General features: G+C 41.7%; 1 protein-coding gene and 1 long non-coding RNA gene across 10 annotated transcripts in view; both read right to left on the bottom strand.

Moving 5' to 3' along the window:
* Nucleotides 1–19781, bottom strand: part of caskin1 (CASK interacting protein 1) — a 647172-nt gene that overhangs the window by 604239 nt on the left and 23152 nt on the right. The window lies entirely within an intron of this gene.
* On the bottom strand, nucleotides 6322–9835 carry LOC148146627 (uncharacterized). Its single transcript, XR_015760634.1, has 2 exons — nucleotides 9240–9835; nucleotides 6322–6764 (listed from the first exon to the last, which is right to left on the bottom strand). It is a non-coding gene; the product is annotated as an uncharacterized LOC148146627 (long non-coding RNA).

Raw genomic sequence — 19781 nt, 5'->3', positions numbered from 1 at the left:
CAACTCAATGATTGTAGAAGAGCCCTAGGATGAGGGTCAGGCAGAGCATCACTTATGGAAAGAAGCAGATGTTGATCCGTTCAACAAGGGTACAGATGGATAATGTTTTGCAGCTCTCATCTTAAGTTCCTTAGTTACCCACATTTAAATGCTCAAGGCAGCTCTAATATCATTTATTGTTGCAAATAAAAAGGCCCACCCCGACCTCTGGTTGTTGCAGCCTGCCCAACGAGTTGTCCAGTCAGTGGATGGAGAAGGAGAAAGCGATTGAAAGTGAACCAGCACCAGACTGAGAAATCCCGGCTGGTCAACCAACTGTGAAGTGCGCCCAGAGATGAGAGACTCGAGGATGGGAGAGCTACAAAGTCCAAGTCTAAGAAAGTCAGTCTGCTTTCAAGTAAAAGCATCTGTCAAGTTTTCTCATCGATGGCATGCCATCAGATACAGAAAACAGGGCACATTAACAATAAGGTTTACTCCTGTCATATAAAGGAAGCTGGAAATCTGAAATAACAACAGAAATGGCTGGAGAAACTCAGCAAGTCTTTGGTGAGAGAAACAGAGTTAACGTTTTGAATCCATTTTTCAGTACAATCATGTTTCTTCATTGCCCTGCAATGCTGTGGCAATGATACATTCCTGACTAAATTAAAGAATTCAATTACAAGTTTCATATTTATTAATAATTTGAAAATTGATTTTTCAGTTAACTTCAATGATTCTGATCATGTTTGTTCTCAATGCAAAAAAACTTGCCTTTGGTAGCCTGGCAAACTGAGGACAATCCCAAACCTATAGTGCTAACATTGACCTCAATGTTTCATTTTTTCTAGCCCTGAGATGGTGGTTTCAACTTGAGTAAATAGTCCAAGGTGTGTTCAGAGGCAGAAGTGGGTAAAACTGGCCTCTAAGTCAAAGATGGAGATGATAGGAGCTGTAACCAGAAACAACACCATTAGAACCAGATTTCACGGTAGTTTCTCCTGAAAGGAAAGTAGGAGCAGGAAGAGTGTAATCCATGGTAAACTAAAATTCAAATCAAGGGGCTTCATTCACTTAATAGAAGTTGCTGAGCGAGGCAACGCTGTATCTAAAGTGGTGTTGACTTGCCAAGAAAATCTATTTGCTTTTAATAGTTTAACTCAGAATTAGTTCCATCAAATCTTTACTTGGATTTATAAAAGCAAATATTATTTTGTTAAATTTAACACTATGAAATAATAATCAACCATGCTGCTGTGGTTAGTTGGAACATTCCCTTCCTCTCAGACTTACTGAAGGTTGTTCAGAGAAATATTTGAACACTGTTATGCTGCAATGCAGCTGTGTTTTAGTAACGGAGCCAGTGCAATCCCAGCCATAGTGACAGATAGTCTGGTTGTAGTCCAGACAGTCCTTGTTGTAGACCAGACGTGCATATCAAACCCTTCCAGGCACATAAGGATTAGGACTGGTTCTGTGTTTTATAATCATAATTAGGCATAGCTCTCATTAATTACAGAGCAGTGTAACTTTTACAGAACTGAATCGAAAGGTTCTTCATACTCAAATAAAATCAAAGTACTCCAGATGATGGAAGCGTGGAAGAGAAACAAAAAGTGCTCGAAATACTCAGCAGGTCAGACAATGTCCTTAAAAGGAAATTGTGTTAACCTTTTAGGTTAAGTATAATTTCTACAGAAATGAAGGAAGGTAGAAATGTAGTGTGTTGCTTGCCATCCCTTTAATTGTACATAACTCATCAAATGAATACTTTTCCTCATTGTGAAGAAGTGACATATTCAACTCAAAACACTATTTCTGTTTCTCTCTCCATACATGCTGCTCGACTGGCTGGGTATTCTCATCCCCTTCACACTGTCTGACACATCCAATTAAAAATTTGAAGAGATCTATTATCAGAGTATGGACGAAAACTCTTGAAGCATTTGGATAAAGTAATCGATACAGAGCAATACACTGTAAAACAGCTTGCATCTTTAGGAAAATAGTAAGGATGGTAAAGGATAGACTGGATCTGAAAGTTGAAGTTCTAAACTGGAGGGAGGCTAATTTTGATGGTATTAGGCAAGAACTTTCAAAAACTGATTGGGGACAGATGTTTGCAGGTAAAGGGACGGCAGGAAAATGGGAAGCCTTCAAAAACGAGAATGACAAGAGTCCAGAGACAGTATATTCCTGTTACAAACAAAGAAAAGGCTGGTAGATGTAGGGAAAGCTGGATGACTAGAAAAATTGAGAGTTTGTTTAAGAAAAAGAAGGAAGCATATATCAGATATAGACAGCAGAGATCCAGTAAAGTATTTAGAAGAGTATAAAAGCAGTAGGAGTATACTTATGAGGGAAATCAGGAGGGCAAAAAGGGGACATGAGATAGCTTTGGCAAATAGAGCTAAGGAGAATTCAAAGGATTCTACAAATACATTAAGGACAAAAGGGTAACTAGGGAGAGAATAGGGCTCCTCAGAGATCAGCAAGGCAGCCTTTGTGTGGAACCGCAGGAGATGGGGGAGATACTAATTTTGCATCAGTGTTTACTGTGGAGAAGGATATGGAAGATATAGAATGTGGGGAAATAGATGGTGACATCTTGAAAAATGTCCATATTACAGAGGAAGAGGGGTTGGGTGTCTTGAAACACATAAAAGTGGGTAAATATCCAGGACCTGATCAGGTGTACTACCCTAGAACTTTGTGGGAAGCTAAGGAAGTGATTGCTGGGCCCATTGATGAGATATTTGTATCATTGATAGTCACAGGTGAGGTGCCGGAAGACTGGAGGTTGGCTAACATGATTCCACTACTTAAGAAAGGTGGTAAGACAAGCCAGGGAACTACAGACTGGTGAGCCTGATGTCAGTGGTGGGCAAGTTGTTGGAGGGAATCCTGAGCGACAGGATTTACATGTATTTAGAAAGGCACGGATTAGGGATAGTCAGCACGGCTTTGTGCATGGGAAATCATGTCTCATGAACTTGTTTGAGTTTTTTGAAGAAGTAACAAAGAGGGTTGATGAGGGCTGAATGGTGGATGTGATTTATATGGCAAGGTTAGATCTCATGGAATACAGGGAGAACCAGCAATTTGGATATCGAACTGGCTCAATGTTAGAGACAGAGGATGGTGGTGGAAGGTTGATTTTCAGACTGGAGGCCTGTACCTGTGGAGTGCCACAAGGATCGGTGCTGTATTCACCGCTTTTCCAAATTTATGATTTGGATGTGAACACAGGAGGTATAGTTAATAAACTTGCAGATGACACCAAAATTGGATAAGTAGTGGAAAGCGTAAAAGATTACCTCAGAGTACAGCTGGATCTTGATCAGATGGGCCAATGGGCTGAGGAGTGGCAGATGGAGTTTAATTTAGATTAATGTGAGGTGCTGCGTTTTGGAAAAACAAATCAGAGCAGGACTTATACATGTAAAGGGTAGGACTCGGGGAGTGTTGCTGAACAAAGAGACCTTGGAGTGCATGTTCATAGCTACTTGAAAGTAGAATTTCAGGTCGATAGGATAGTGAAGGATAGGATAGGATGCTTTCCTTTATTAGTCAGAGCATTGAGTACAGGAGTTGGGAGGTCATATTGCAGATGTACAGGACATTGGTTAGGCCACTTTTGGAATATTGTGTGCAATTCTGGTCTCCTTTCTATTGGAAGGATGTTGTGAAACTTGAAAGGGTTCAGAAATGATTTACAAGGATGTTGCCAGGGTTGGAGGTTTTGGGTTACAGGGAGAGGCTAAACAGGCTGGGGCCGTTTTCCCTGGAGCATCGGAGGCGGAGGGGTGACCTTATAGAGGTCTATAAAATGATGAGAGGCATGGATAGGGCAAATAGACCAAGTCTTTACCCTTGGGTGGGAGAGTCCAGAACTAGAGGGCATAGCTTTAGGATGAGAGGGGAAAAATTTAAAAGGGTCCTAAGGGGCAACTATTTCACAAAGAGGGTGATGCGTGTATGGAATGAGTTGCCAGAGGAAGTGGTGGAGGCTGGTACAATTACAGCATTTAAAAGGTACCTGGATGGGTATATGAATAGGAAGGGTTTGGAGGGATATGGGCCAAGTTCATAGTTGCTTGAAAGTAGAATTGCAGGTCGATAGGATAGTGAAGGTGTTTGGTATGCTTTCCTTTATTAGTCAGAGCATTGAGTATAGCAGTTGGGAGATCATGTTGCAGATGTATAGGACATTGGTTAGGCCACTTTTGGAATATTGCGTGCAATTCTGGCCTGGCAAATGTGACTAGATTGGGTTGGGATATCTGGTCGGCATGGACGAGTCGGACCGAATGGTCTGTTTCCGTGCTATACAACTCGATGACTCTATGACTAATTCAGTATCTGAAAGGTGGAGTGAAAGATGATAAAATTCTTCATTAAGTACAGCAGGCTATCTTGGGCATTGTTTCAATTTGAACTTTCAAATCCTCCTGTTTCAGGAGGTACAACATCAAATATTGCATCTGGGTTATAGAGCTTTTAAAGGCAAATCGAAAAGGGATGAGTACTTGCTCACAGTGAATGCAGACTGGAGGGAAATCCTGTGAATGTCAGCTTGGAGGAGAGGGCTGTGCATCCTGGACAACATGAAACACTCAAGGTCAATGTCATAAAGGTGGTGGTTTGGGCTTGTCCTCAGTCTGTCTGGTTACCACAGACAGATGGTCTTCATTCAGAACAAACATGATCAGAATCATTGAAGTTAATTTAAAAGTCAATTCTCAAATTATTAAGAAATATGAAACTCATTATCAAATTCTTTAATTTCATTGGGAATCTATCAATAGCAAAGCATTGCAGGACAATGAAGAAACATGGCTGTAGTGAAGCAGAATCAAAATGGAATCAAAACATTAACTGTGTTGCTCTTTCTGCTGAGCTTCTCTTGCAATTTTTGTTGTGTTTTTTCAGTTCTCCAGCATCATCAGTGCTTTTCTTTGGTCTGACTGGTGCAAACCTCATTTAAAATGTGGCATTGCCTCTGAAAATCAATCTATTTTTCAGGTTGGTTAAACAAGAGTTTAAAAGAAGCAATATTGAATGTCGAATGACAGAGCAATATTGCAGTATAGCACTGAGCAGCAGGAAGAAGGCCTGCGTCTGTGACTTCCACATGACATGCTCTCAATCTCGGATGTGCTGTTGAAAGAGTAAAACTAAGCGAGTGTCTTCCATGGGAGAAATTGTCATGCCAGTTACTCTGAGTTTTATTCATCTGCAGCTCAGAGACTGTGATGACAGAGGTCAATAATTACATTACCAAGCGAAAACACAGCGTCAGGAGGCCAAGCTGAGAAATTCACTAGTTGGTTGGGAAATGCTGACTATAGAAAAATAAAAAATACTGATCTGTCTCAAAGTATAACTTATGTGAATTTCTACCAATAACATCAAATTATTGCGTCTTAGAATTGCAATCATAACCTTGTGTGGTCTTCAGCCTAAATGATTCAAAAGAGTTTTGTCGGGAGGTGATGGTCTGGTGTTCATCAGGACTGTTCATCCAGAGACTGAGGTAATGACCCAGGTTTGAATCCCACCATGACAGCTAGAGGGATTTGAATTCAATAAACTTCTGGAATTAAGAGTCTAATGATGACAATTGTCAGGAAAAGCCCATCTGGTTCACTAATGTATTTTAGGGAAGGAAATTGCCATCCTTACCTGGTCTGGATGTCATGTGACTCCAGACCCACAGCAATGTAGTGGGCTCTTAACTGCCCTCTAGACAAATAGGAGTGGGCAATAAAAGCTGGCTTGGCTAGCGATGCCCTCACCCCTTGAACAAATGAAAAAAAGCCTTCAGGTTTGATCTCCACGTGTTCCAATGTAACTGAAATGCCATAAAGGAGCAGGAGGATTTATACAATCGGCCTCAGTGTCACTGACCTTTTGGAGAAACATTTTGGCAAGGGAAAACTAATTAGTAAATAATTAATGCTCCCAATTATTGTCCAAATCACACATATCTCATTAGATATTAGGCTGATTAGGGTCAGTATGGACTTGTTGGGCCGAAGGGGTTGTTTCCACACTGCAGGGATTCTATGATCTATGATTCTATGATGAGATAATGAAACTATTGGGCTCCTTTGTAATGCCCTCCATGTTGGAATAGCCTTCTGACATTCATTACTCATAAACATATATTTTTCAGGCTGGAAAAGGCTTGAGGCATCAATGTTTTTCTACCCCAGTGACATTATACTTCTTCATGAACCTGTATCCCTAGTGTGAATCCATACCTCCAACTGATCCATACCCTTTAACCATGTATCCCAATCCCGCAACCCACACTTTTGTGACAGGTAAGGAAGAAGCTGGAAAAGGAGTTTATTTTGAAAGAATAATAGTAAACAATGATGCATATTACACAGTACAAGACATCTTGATTTCAATTATGTGGAAATGTCAGGAAGAAAGAATACTGTCATCAGAAATCAGATGCAGAGTAAATTAAATCCTAGTTTTAATAGTTTCCTGTGATTTGGGGATTGGATTCTAATTTCTATCAATTTGTTTCTGTGAAACTGTAAGCATCTGAATTTACTCCTGTTGTCCCTTTGAACTGGATGTTTGCTGTTAATTGAAGCTGTTATGCGCTGATTAGAATAAACTCCAGCTGACACAGAGTGAGTGAGCACAAATCCAGAATTATGAGCTCATGTAAATTTTGGTTAGCTCAGTCACAATAGGCTGCACCAGAAACCATCATTGCTAGGAAACAATAATGTCTTCCCCAAGGGAATGTAACGAGAGCCCTAGAAAAATAAAAATAATTGATTATACTTTCACCCTGAACTCAGACGTGGAAAGCACTCAACGCGGGTCGTAGTGACATTGTCTCAAGAAGTGCTTAGATGTGCACTTGCAATGTCAACACCACGGTATTGAATGCTGTAAAATGTGATTAGAATATTTAGGTGGTTGGTTTTGACTGGTGCCGGTTCAATGGGCTGAAGGGTCTTTTTCAATGCTGTTGACTCACTACATCAGGGGGCAAAGGAAAACATCATTTCCCTAAAAGACTCATGGAATACAGGGAGAACTAACCATTTGGATATAGAACTGGCTCAAAGGTAGAAGACAGAGGGTGGTGGTGGAGGGTTATTTTTGAGACAGGAGGCTGTGACTAGTGGAGTGCCACAAGGATCGGTGCTGGGCCCTCTACTTTTCATCATTTATATAAATGATTTGGATGTGAGCATAAGAGGTATAGTTAGTAAGTTTGCAGATGACACCAAAATTGGAGGTGAAGTGGACAGCAAAGAAGGTTACCACAGAGTACAACAGGATCTGCTGAGGAGTGGCAGATAGAGTTTAATTTAGATAAAATGTGAGGTGCTGCATTTTGGAAAAACAAACCAGAGCAGGAACAAATAATGGGTAGGTCTGGGGAGTGTTGCTGAACAAAGAGACCTTGGAGTGTATGTTCATAACTCCTTGAAAGTAGAGTCACAGATAGATAGGATAGTGAAGAAGGGTTTTGGTATGCTTTCCTTTATTGGTCAAAGTATTGAGTACAGGAGTTGGGAGGTCATGTGGCACTGTACAGGACATAGGTTAGGCCACTGTTGGAATATTGCGTGCAATTCTGGTCTCCTTCCTATTGGAAAGATGTTGTGAAACTTGAAAGGGTTCCGAGAAGATTTACCAAGCATGTTACCAGGGTTGGAGGATCTGAGCTACAAGGAGAGGCTGAACAGGCTGGGGCTGATTTCCCTGGAGCGTCGGAGGCTGAGGGGTGACTTATAGAGGTTTATAAAATCATGAGGGGCATGGATAGGATAAATAGGCAAAGTCTTTTCCCTGGGGTCAGGGAGTCCAGAAATAGAGGGCATTGGTTTAGGGTGAGAGCGGAAAGATATAAAAGAGACCTAAGGGGCAACTTTTTCACGCAGAGGGCGGTATGTGTATGGAATGAGCTGCCAGAGGAAGTGGTGGAGGCTGGTACAATTGCAACATTTAAAAGGCATCTGGATGGGTATCTGAATAGGAAGAGTTTGGAAGGATATGGGCCAAATGCTGGCAGGTGGAACTAGAGTGGGTTGGGATATCTGGTCAGCATGGATACGTTGGACCGAAGGGTCTGTTTCCATGCTGTACATCTCTATGACTCCATATGCTTATCTGTCCTGAATTCAAACTCTAGTTGGGCAGTGTTTAGTGGAGTTTCTCCAGTTAGTTGGAAAGCCAGGAAGAGCACTTCTTCGCCTCCTTTTGGAAACAGTTGCTGCATTAAGTGCCAATCAGCAACAGAGCAGTATTGGGCCTTCCTCAGGTTCATGGACCCGAGGGATAGAGGTCTCATCTAACAAGAGCTGCGAACCAATTGGCTACTTCTCATTGCTCAGCAGCGCTACCTGGCAGTGGTGGCCACTGCCAGCATTACACTCACCCAAGACCAAGGATAGCCAAAGTACCCAGATGAGTCGCAGCAGGAAGAGGGTGTGGGGATGGCGTTCCAGAGCAAGGGCAGAAGGTGGCTCTCAGCAGGATATGGAGCAAAGGTGGGTATAAGGACATGAAGTAATAAATGCCCTGATCTCACTGAGTGATGCATCTGGCTCAAGGGGCTAAATAGCCCCCCTCTTCCCAATGCTCTTATTTAAAGTGGTATCATTGGGATGGCACGATTACAAAACTGTAAGTGTACAGCACATCATGCAGCAGTCAGCAAGGCCTTACTGATGTAAAATACTTCAGCCTCATCATCAGCTGCCTGTGAACCTGACAGTAACATCCATTCAGGGACACAGCTTTCTGCTGCGTCTCCTGATTGAACTGAACCAGCCGATTCTCAATCCACAGAACACTGAGCAGGATGTCCCACGAGGCAGTGAGATACAGAATGCGGGATGTGCTTCCTTTTCTTTCATCACTGCCTCACCATGAAGGCTTTTGGACAAAGGACACAAGAACAGGAGGAGGTTATGTGGCGCCTTAGGCCTGGTCAACCATTCAATGGTCGATCTAGTTGTGATTTCAGTTCTTTCCCTCATTGCTCTCAACTCCCTTGTCTATCAAATAACTATCCAACTCGACCCAGCCTCCACTACCTTCTGGGGAAAAGAATTCCTCATTCGAATAATTCTTTGAAAAAAAAACTCTCCTCATCTCTGTTTTAAAAGGGAGACCTCTTATTCTTAACTAATGTCAATTTTAGTCTTAAGTAGAACCATCCTCCTCGTATCCACTCAATCTAGAACCCTCAAGATCATTTGGAATAAGACCACCTTTTATTCTTCTAAACGCGTATGGATATAGGCCCAATCTGTTTGGTTCTTCTTGACCAGATAAGCTCTTCAACTCAGGAATGAGTCAAGTGAAGCATCTCTGAGCTGCTACTAAAGTGTTAGTTTTTGCAAATGAGACCAAAAGTGAACACAGTACTCCAGGCGTGGTCTTATCAATGACCCTTACTGCAGTTACAAAACGTCCCCTGATATATATTCCATTCTTCTTAGAATAAACCGAAACAAGTTTGGAATCAGAGCGAGATGTATCTTGAAGGATTAGTTGTTAATGTTTTGAACGTCTAGTCACAATTCCTTCCAGTTGTTATGACGATGCTACCATGGTTCAGAGAGAGCATCAGAGTATCTTTGTAGTGTGTGTCTCTTTTGTCCTCTCTGGAACACCGATCACTTCAGATTTGAGAAAACTGGATCTGCTGAAAGAGAAGTGCTTTAGCCATTCAGACGCTATAGTGCTTACAGTGTATCATTGAATCATCAGTGGTATTTTACCGAAATAAAGTGCTTCTCTAAATTTGCCATATCATGAATTTATATTCTCTTCTACATGGGAATGACAACTTTTAGTGCCTCAATTCTGGCTTTCAGTTTTATAGCTAACAGTATCTTCAGATTGAATCAAACTGTAATATTGAAAGTGAAGCCTGATTACCTTTTATCTACAAATGGCTTTTCTGCTTTTCAGTTTTTCACTCCACGTACTCAGGATTGTCAATTTAAGGAATGCCTGGAAGTGATTACACCGAGGATAGCAAAAAGATTTTTACTTTGAACAGCAACGTGGGGAAGAAATATATTTAATTTAAAAACAAGGCTCTTGATGCCATCTCCTACAGCACCTCAATCTATTCTGGGAGCTCAATACTACAGAATCCCATCTCCACTATCTCTGACTCTCTTCTGCCATTGCAACAGCATCAAGTGAGAAAGGAGAATCACAGAATCCCTACAGTGCAGATAGAGGACATTTGGCCCATCGAGTCAGCACCCACCCTCTGAAAAGCATCCCACCCACATCCACCCCCACCCAATCCCCATAGTCCCACATTTCCCATGGCCAATCCACCTAACCTGTACATTTAATAGAATAGAATCTGTACAGTGTGGAAACACGCCTTTTGGCCCAACAAGTCCACATTGACCCTCCAAAGAATAACACACCCAGATCCATTCCCCTACTACTATACATTTACACCAGACTAATGCACCTAACCTATACAACTCTGAACACTACGGGCAATTTAACATGGTCAATTCCACCCAACCTGAACATCTTTGTGGGAGGAAACCAGAGCACCCGGAGGAAACCCACAGAAACACGGGGAACATGTGCAAACTCCACACAGACAGACAGTCACCTGAGGCAGGAATCAAACCCAGGTCCCTGCACTGTGAGGCAACTGTGCTAACTACTGTTCAAGTCCCATCTGCTCAAGAGATGTTTAATAGTGTTGCTGAATAGCTTGATTTAAAAAGATACCTAAAAAGAGGAGGCAGCCAATTAAAAAATGACCTTTCAGAAAATTACTCGGTAAGGGGCATTGCCAGCACACAGTGGACCCGGACCTGCCATTGGTTCCAAAATTGAGCCAGTAGGAAAATCCAATGCTTTGTCCTGAAGAATCACTAACGTTTCCACAGATAGGTCTCCAAATTCCTATCACCCTTCGTGCAAAAATATTCATGAGCACAAACTTATGAAGGTTTTAATTTACAAGGTTGCTTTTTGATTTCATAGAATTGCTAATTTGGAAGCAGGCCATTCAGCCCATTGAATCCACAGTAACCCTCCGAAGTGCACACCAACCAGATTCATCCCTTACCCTATCCCCATAACCCTGCATTTCTCATGGTTAATCCACCCAGCCTGCACATCCCTGGACACAATGGAGCAATTTAGCACAGCCAGCCTACCTAACTTGCATATGTCTGGACTGTGAGACGAAACCCACACAGACACGGGGAGAATGTGCAAATTCCACACAGTCGCCTGAGGGTGGAATCGAATCCTGGTCCCTGGCTCTGAGAGGCAGTAGCACTGACCACTGAGCCACCATACCCCCCCCTACCAATTTACTATCACTTACAAAATGTGAGACACTTATAGTAAAAATATCCTAGGTTAATTTTGACAGTCATTCACATCGACAGAGATTAAACCACTCTGCAGAATCAAGAATCCAATAACAGTTTACTGAATGAGGTGGCTGCACACGTGGTGATTAACTTAACAACAAGAAAGCATTATTCTGAGAAATTGATTTCAGATGTGTTTCTGAATCCAATCTCCTACCCCTAACTACTGTTAACATTGCTGAACTGAATAGCATACAATCCTGTTTATTTTTGTCATGAAGTAGTTTTACTGTGAATGATTGACACTCAGAATTTGAAGCTGAACTCATTACATGAAACAATTAGATTTTAAACACACAGATGCATGTGTCAACAGGCTCTAGACTGGTCTGAAAGACCCATCAAATAAAGCAACAAAAACAAGTACTTATATCAAAGCAAAGCATTACATTTGCTGGCAATCTGAAATAAAACTCAGAAAATACTGGAAGAATTACCAGATCAGGCAACATCTGTGGAGGGATGATCAGAGATAATGTTTCAGGTCAATGACCTCATATCAGAACTGGAAAATATCAAGATCCTCTGCTCTTTCCAAACCCATGACCACTTCCACCTAGAAGGCCAAGGGCAGCAGTTACATGGGAACGCTAGCACCTGTAAGTTCCCCTCCAAGCTACTCACTGTCCTGATTTGGAAATATGTCACCGCTCCTTCACAGCTCTGGGCAAAGTTCCTGGAATTACCTCCCGGATTACCCACAGTACATGGACTGCAGCGGTTCAAGATGGCAGCTCACTACCATCTTTTCAAGGGCAACTAGGGACTGGCAGTAAGAGCTGGCCCAGCCAGTGACACCCACATCCCCCAAGAGAATTAAAAAATTATCCCAGGTTATAAGCAAATACAGAGAGAGAAAAAGGAGTGATTTGGAGGTGATTTTGGTGGTAGCAAAGAGCTGAGAGGGGCAAAGTCAAGTGATATTACAAAGAGGAATTAGGCAGGACTGAGTCTACATGTGGATAAGGGATTGGAAGCACATCTCAGAGTCAAATATGACACCAAGGTATGCAAACAGTGTCCAGCCTCAGACAGATGTCAGGGAGAGGGATCAGTGACCAGGGAGCATAGTTTGTCTTGGGTCTGAAGACAATACTATGTAATACAGAATGGAATCACTACAAAAGGGAGATGAACAAAATGGAACACAATATCTGATTCCTTATATAATGAAAATATAATAACAATGACGTGATTGCAAGCTTTCAGGATCTCTGCCATATATTCATTAAGTGGTGATGGAAAACAATGTTCCATTGTTTGAATACAAGTGTATTTTTACAGTAGAAACATTAGAAATAAAATTATACTGCAATATAGATAGATTAGAGAGAAGTTAAAAATAGTCTTCTGAACTTAAGTTGATGAAAGCTGCATTGAGTCAATGGTTCTGGATCTGTGCCATTCTTTGCATTAAGTCTGTCAGTGTCGGAATTTTGCAGGATCTCAAACAGGGTTAGCCTGGATTGAGGTGAAGTCCATAACAAATATACAGCTATTATCACAATTCTCAAGCACAAAATAGAGATGAAACCTGAACAGGGGTTACATCCGAAGCATTGATTTCTCCACCTCCTGATGCTGTCTGGTTTAACTGTGTTCTTCCAGCCTCCTCCTTGTCTACTATGGAACACTTGGAAGCAAACAAGGCCCCATTTTCTGTTGCCAAAATTGGTTCTATACCATTAGAATATACAGAAGTAAGGAAGGCTTTCTTAAAAGGTTTAACACTGGCTTGTGGACTGTGTGAGAACTGGATTGAGACCATTGGCTATTGTGTGTAAACAGCCCTTCCACCTCTCAGGAATACACTTATGGAAAATAGTACAGCATCTGGAGATACCTGCCAAGAGAAATGGGATGACTTATTGGGCTGTAGCCACTTAGAATCAATGGGATAGGGGAGAAGAAGTATCTTCTAAACTGCTGAACACTACAATCAGGGGTTTCTGATGTACAACAGATTGATGAAGAAGGGGCAGCATGGTAGCTCAGGGGCCTCACAGCACCAGGGATCTGGGTTCAAATCCCCCTTTGGTCAACTATCTGTGTGGAGTTTGCACATTCTCCCCATGTCTGTGTGAGTTTCCTGTGGTTGCTCCAGTTTCCTTGTACAGTCTAAAGGTATGCAGGTTAGGTAGATTCGTCCTTTTTCAAATTGCCCATAGTGTATAGGGATGTGCAGGCTAGGCGGATTAGCCACAGGAAATGCAGGGTTACAGGGATGAGTCTGGGTGGGATACTGTTCAGAGTGTTGGTGTGGACACAATGGGCTGCATGGCATGTTTCCACTCTGTGCGGATTCTGTGAACTGCATTATCAGTGAAGAGGACCTGATCTACAAACTTAACGTGAGATAAATCAAAACTTCACCAGCTTTCCCATTTTGGCAAAGCTGCATTTGATCAGGTGATGAGGTCCCTATTTCTGCAACCTCCTCCAAAACAAGCAGACCTCTGAGCTCCTCCAACTCAGGTCTTGTGTGCAAGACTCACTTACTGTGGTTCATTGCTGGTCAAGCCTTTAACCATTTACAACCTGAGCTTTGGAATTCCTTCCAAAGACCTCTCCACCTCCGTCTCCTCCGCAAGATGTTTCTCAAACTCCACTTTCTTTTACTCAATAAACAACTCTCTGTTTGATTCTGCTCCTGTGAATTGCCTTGGAACTTGATAGCTATGGCAAAGGTGCTATGCAAATGCAACTTTGATTATAGATGATGGGTGGATGGGAAATGTACAGAACCTGTTAGTGCATGCCAGTTTTATCAGTTCTGTAAACAGATTCCGAAAGATTAGCCCTGATGATCTTCCAACCATTTGATTGCAATCTTGGAAAGACTTATTTGGATCAATTTATCAATAATATTCACTTTCAAACAGAAACAAAAATGTTGCCACAGTTTGTTAATTTAACAAAGTTGAAATAAATCAAAAAAGTTAAAGAAAACTGCTCTCATATAGACAGATCTGAATATCTGTTCATCTGACATCCACCCAGAACTGTAAGGGCAGGGATCATCACCTAGTCATTGAGCTAGCTGGGAAAACATATTGCATTCAATAGAACTAATTACAATGGGAAACAAAAACATTTGCATTGTCAATAGAAAGTTGACAACTGATAGTCAGCATGTTACATTGCTGTGTTGCTGTTGCCAGGTTTATTTAAGTCACAGTAAACCTTAAGGCTCCTTGTGTCTTAGAAACAGCAGCAGTTTTCCTGAATAAAATACTACATCAAAGTCATTAGATTTCTGACAGACTGGAACAGTAGGAAAGCCAGATTTGAAACAATAGCTGGTTGAAAATAGGCCACATCTGAATCTATGCATGAGGTTTCTCAGTACTCGGGGTGAAAATCTAATGTCTCATTTAGTTAAAAAACAAAAGAAATACAAAGTTCATTTTAAAAAATTGAAAATTGCAAACAAAGTTCAACAATGAAGAGAAGGAACAATTGCACCCAAACATGGACGTTGGTGCTTGATAGTACAAATTAAAACCTTCGGTTTTGTGTGAATTGTAATGTAAGCTTTGTTTTACACTTCATTTTAATCCTTTTGACTGAGGAGGTCAGTTGAATACAGGTGAAGTAGAGTTGCATGTGCACGTGCTCGGTTTTACATGTCCAGCTAATAAGAACATAGGAACAGGAGGCCATTCAGTCCTTCAACTTCTTCGACTGTTCAATTACATATTGATTGTTCTCTGATTTCACTCCAAAAATCCACCCTGGTTTTATACAGCTCTTGCCTTGCACCTCAATCATCTTCCAAACTGGTGATCACTTCCATTTAGATAAACAAGGAGAACAGATTCATGGGAGCACCCCCACCTTGAAATCACTCACTATACTCACTTGGAACAGTATCTCTGTTCCTTCATCATTGCTGAGTCAAATCCTTGGAACTCCATCCTTGACAACACTGTGATGTCCTACAGGGAGAAAGTGAGGACTGCAAATGCTGGAGGTCAGAGTTATGAAGAAGGTTCCTGATGAACAGCTTATACTCAAAACGTCAACCGTCCTGCTCCTTGGATACTGCCTGACAGGCTGTGCTTTTCTAGCGTCACACTTTTTAACTCTGATCTCCAGCATCAGCAGACCTCACTTTCCCAGAGTCACTGCTCCGTCTGCTTGACCAATGTGAGAGGAGATAGTAACTACCAAAGTTGCTTGTGGATATGGGAGGTCAGTATTTAAAAAGATTGGAAAGGGTCCTGATGAGCAATATTATATTCTGAGAACTGATCTGTGGAACCTGTCAAGTAAATTTATCTATTACCTGATGAAGGAGCAGCGCTCTGAAAGCTAGTGTGTCCAAAATAAACCTGTTAGACTCTAATCTAATGTTGTGTAATTTTTAACTTTGTATACCCCAGTCCAACAGCAGCATCTCCAAATCATATCTATTTCATCTGTGGTATGTTTCCCTGCTCCTCAGATGCTGCCTGACCAGCTGTGCTTTTTGAGCACCACACTTTTTGACTGTGATGTCCTGCACCACATCAACAGCAGAGCTTCAAGAAGGCAGTTCATGACCAACTTCTCAAGGGCAAATAGAGATGAACGATAAATATACATTCCAAGCTCAAACAAACAAAAAGGATTGATTCTCCATCTTGATAGGTTTTGCGGGTGAAGAGAGTTCCAACTTCTTCAGCAACCTTAGTGTCACAAGGTCAATCTGGAATGGCCTAGCTCTGGTTTCAAGGTTACACTTTCCTTGAGCTGGAATAGGATGAAACTGACATTGGGGGTCCTGGTCAGTTTCAGTGAGCTCACGCTGGTTTCAGAGCTTCATGCGCAGAAATTGCATTTCTGCTTGCCATCCAGTTAGGAAACCACTCCATCTTCCAGCCTCACTGAGAACACTTTCACCACACAAACTGCAGCAATTCAGCATGGCAGCCACTTCTGCAAATTCAATAAACTATGATCAATAAATGTCGACATTGTCAACGATATCCCACAAATGATTTCTTTTTGAAAAACGCATTACAAAACACTGAGATGTCTTTCACCATGAAAAACATCAAATTGACCATGTTAATCCCAACTGGGATTGCCACTGGACATATTCTTGGGCTGTAATCACACAAGATTTCCAAGTGCTAGACTGTTTTCCCTCTATTTCCAATATTTGCTAAATTAAGAAATTGAAGTATTTAAAGAAACACCATTTTCAATGACCCTAGATTTTTCTCCCAGAACAGAATAATCTTCAATCCTCTAGGAATTCCAGAGAAATCCTGGAATGTTGGCAATCCTATTCTAAACTATGTTGATTACAGAAGAAGGGCTAATGCCAAACAATGAATGGTTAAGTATTCCCTTGGAGCTAAATCCCAAGGCAAAAACTGGAGCTCTGCAAAACCATTTTACAGAATAAACATCTTGCAGTGAGTAAAATATATGATAAATACTAATATATTCAAATGGGGATTCAAGAGAAACTTCCTTTCCCAGTTTTTGGTCAGAATGTAGTACCCTTTATCCACTGGGTGAATAACTGAACAGTATCTCCCCACCAGGTATTGATTTCTCCACTTTCAAATGGTCATATTCCAGGGAGGGACAGAAAAAAAATGCTACAAAGACATTCTGAAGCTCTCCTTGAAGCTCAGCAGCATTGACATTAATGACTGAGAGGGTTTTACTGCCAATCTTCAAAATAGCCAAAAACTGTCCATTATGCTGCACAGTCACAATGGCCCATTGATGAGGTGCAACGGAAGCAGAGAAGGAAAAAAAAAAGAGGCAGATCCTGAGCCCAGATCCCTCTACCTCATTGGACATTCCACCTCATCCCCCAAGATCTGCGCATCGAGAACTAATCAGTTCAACAAACATAAAGACCCACAGCAGAAATTCGCAATCCTGAGTAGACATCATCCTCAAATTGAGGGACAGCTGCTGATGGAGACTAACAATGGTAGGCTTACAACAGAAGTTAGACAAGTACACGATATAAAAGCAACAGAAGGATGTACTATAAAGTGGAGATGAGAAAAGAGTGAAGTGAGAGAGTGAAGTGAAGAGTGAGAGATAAATACCAGCATACGCTGGTTGGGCAGAATAGCCTGTTTTTGTGCTGTAAATTCTACACAGGAGTCAGGAAATGTATCTCGTACAATAAAACATTGATTTGGCCAAGGCAAGACTGAGCAGTCAAAAACCAATTCTATCATAGCTTTTCTGGATAGAAACATAAAAAAAAGGAACAGGAGTAGGCCATTTGGGTCTTTCAACCAGCTCTGCCATTCATTATGATCATGCTGGTCATCCAATTCAAGATCCCTGTTCTGTCTTATACCCAAACCCTTTGATCCCTTTCACAGTAGGAACTATACCTATCTCCTTCTTGAAAATATTCAGTGTTTCGACCTCAAATGATTTCTTTGGCAGTGAATTTCCACAGGCTCATCACTGTCAGGGTGAAGAAGTTTCTTCTCATCTCAGTCCTAAACGGTCAACCCCATATCGTTAGATTGTGACTCCTGGTTCTGGACTCCTCAGTCCTCAGGAATATCCTTTCCTGCTTACCCTGCCTATTCCATTTAGAATTGTATAGATTTCTATGAGATTCCCCCTCTCATTCTTTTGAAGTCCAGTGGATATAGTCCTAATTGATCCATACTCTCTTCATTCATCAGTCCAGCCATCCCAGGAAGCAGTCTGGAACTGAATAGTCAATTCCCACCTCAATATTAGATTGAATATTTCATGGTATTATTTCAAGAAATTCAATAGCACTGCCCAAATATGAATAAAGTGTAGGTCAATATTTCTCTCATATCTTTGCTTAACAATTCCAGATTATCAGTGGTATTTGGGATGTTTTTGTCAGCAGAATGATTTTGGGGCAACAACGGTTAAAGTATGGGGCAGATCGCATTAACTCAGTTTAATTCCTGAGTTTACAAGACTAAGGAGTAAACAAATTGATCCGCTTAAAATGGTAAAAAGATTTGATCGGGCAGACAGTGAAAAACTATTTTCTCTGATCACAGAGTCTAAAATGAGGGGATATAATATTAAATGTAGAGCTAGGCTGGTCAGGCTGATGACAGAGAGCATTTCTTCACACACTGCAGAGTTGAAACTTGAAATTCTGACCCCACCCCCTGCCTCCCACCACCCCCACAAAAAGCTGTTAAAATGTGAGGGTCAAAACAAAATTTCAAAACTGAGTTTATTAAGAGTATACTTAAGTAAGGGCAGTAAGGAACTCAGAATCAAGTTAGGAAATCCAAATTGTTTAAATAATCATTCATGGGACCTGGGAATCTCTCATTGATTGCTCATCCATAATTGCCTTTGACTTTCAATGGCGGTAGTAAGCAACCTGTTTGAATCACTGCATGTTTTGGAGTGTAGGAAAACCCACAGAATCATAGATTCCCTACAGAGTGAAAACAGGCCTTTCAGCCCAATAAGTCCACACGAACCCTCTGAAGAGCATCCCAACCAGATCCATTCCCCTATTACTGTACATTTATCCATGACTAATGCACCTTACCTGCACATCCCTGAACACTACGGGCAATTTAGCAGGGCCAATTCACCTAACCTACACATCTTTGGACTGTGGGAAGAAACCGGACCACCCGGAGGAAACCCACGCAGACACGGGGAGAATGTGCAAACTCCACACAGACTGTCCCCCAAGGCTGTATTTCTAACCTGGGTCCCTGGCACTGTGAGGCAGTAATGCTAACCACTGAGCCACCATGCTGCCCTCAGTGTCGTTAGGAAAGGAGTTTCCAAGATTTTGACCTCGTGACAATGAAGGAACAGCGATATATATTAGGATGATGTGTGACCTGGAGGGGAACCTTCAGGTGTGATGTTCCTATGTATCTACTGGCCTAGTCCTTCAAGTTGGGAGAAGTCACAGGTTTGGGACACACTATCAAAGGAGCTGGGGTGAGTATTTCAGTGCATGTTCCACACGGTGGCTGCTGCTGTCCATCCTGCAGTTAAAGGACATGAATATTGAAGGTGGTGGATGAGGTTCCAATCGAATGGGTTATTTTAACCTGACTAGAGTCAAACTTCTTGAGTATTGTTAGACTTGCACTGATCAAGGCAGTAGCCCTAGGTTACTGTTAGTTGTTTAGATGTGTTGGGAAAGCAGAGCTTAGAACTGATTTGTTTCTGGGCTCACCTTGGCTCTGTCGATCACTTGCTGCTTACACTGAATGGCATGCAAACAGTCATATATTGTAGCTTCACCAGGCTGACACCTCACTTTTAGATATGTCTAATGTTGCTTATGGCATGCCCTCCTGCCCTCTTCACTGAATGAGGGTATATGCCCCAGTTTGATGATAAGGGTAGAGTGGGAGTTATGCCAGGGTGTGAGGTCACAGATTATGT

The sequence above is a fragment of the Chiloscyllium plagiosum genome, unplaced genomic scaffold (genome assembly GCF_037043375.1).
Source record: "Chiloscyllium plagiosum isolate Xiang-an unplaced genomic scaffold, Cpla_swu_hap1 HiC_scaffold_20, whole genome shotgun sequence".
NCBI lineage: Eukaryota > Metazoa > Chordata > Chondrichthyes > Orectolobiformes > Hemiscylliidae > Chiloscyllium > Chiloscyllium plagiosum.
Note: the sequence above shows the minus strand (reverse complement) of the source record. Positions and strands in the feature narration are given on the sequence as shown.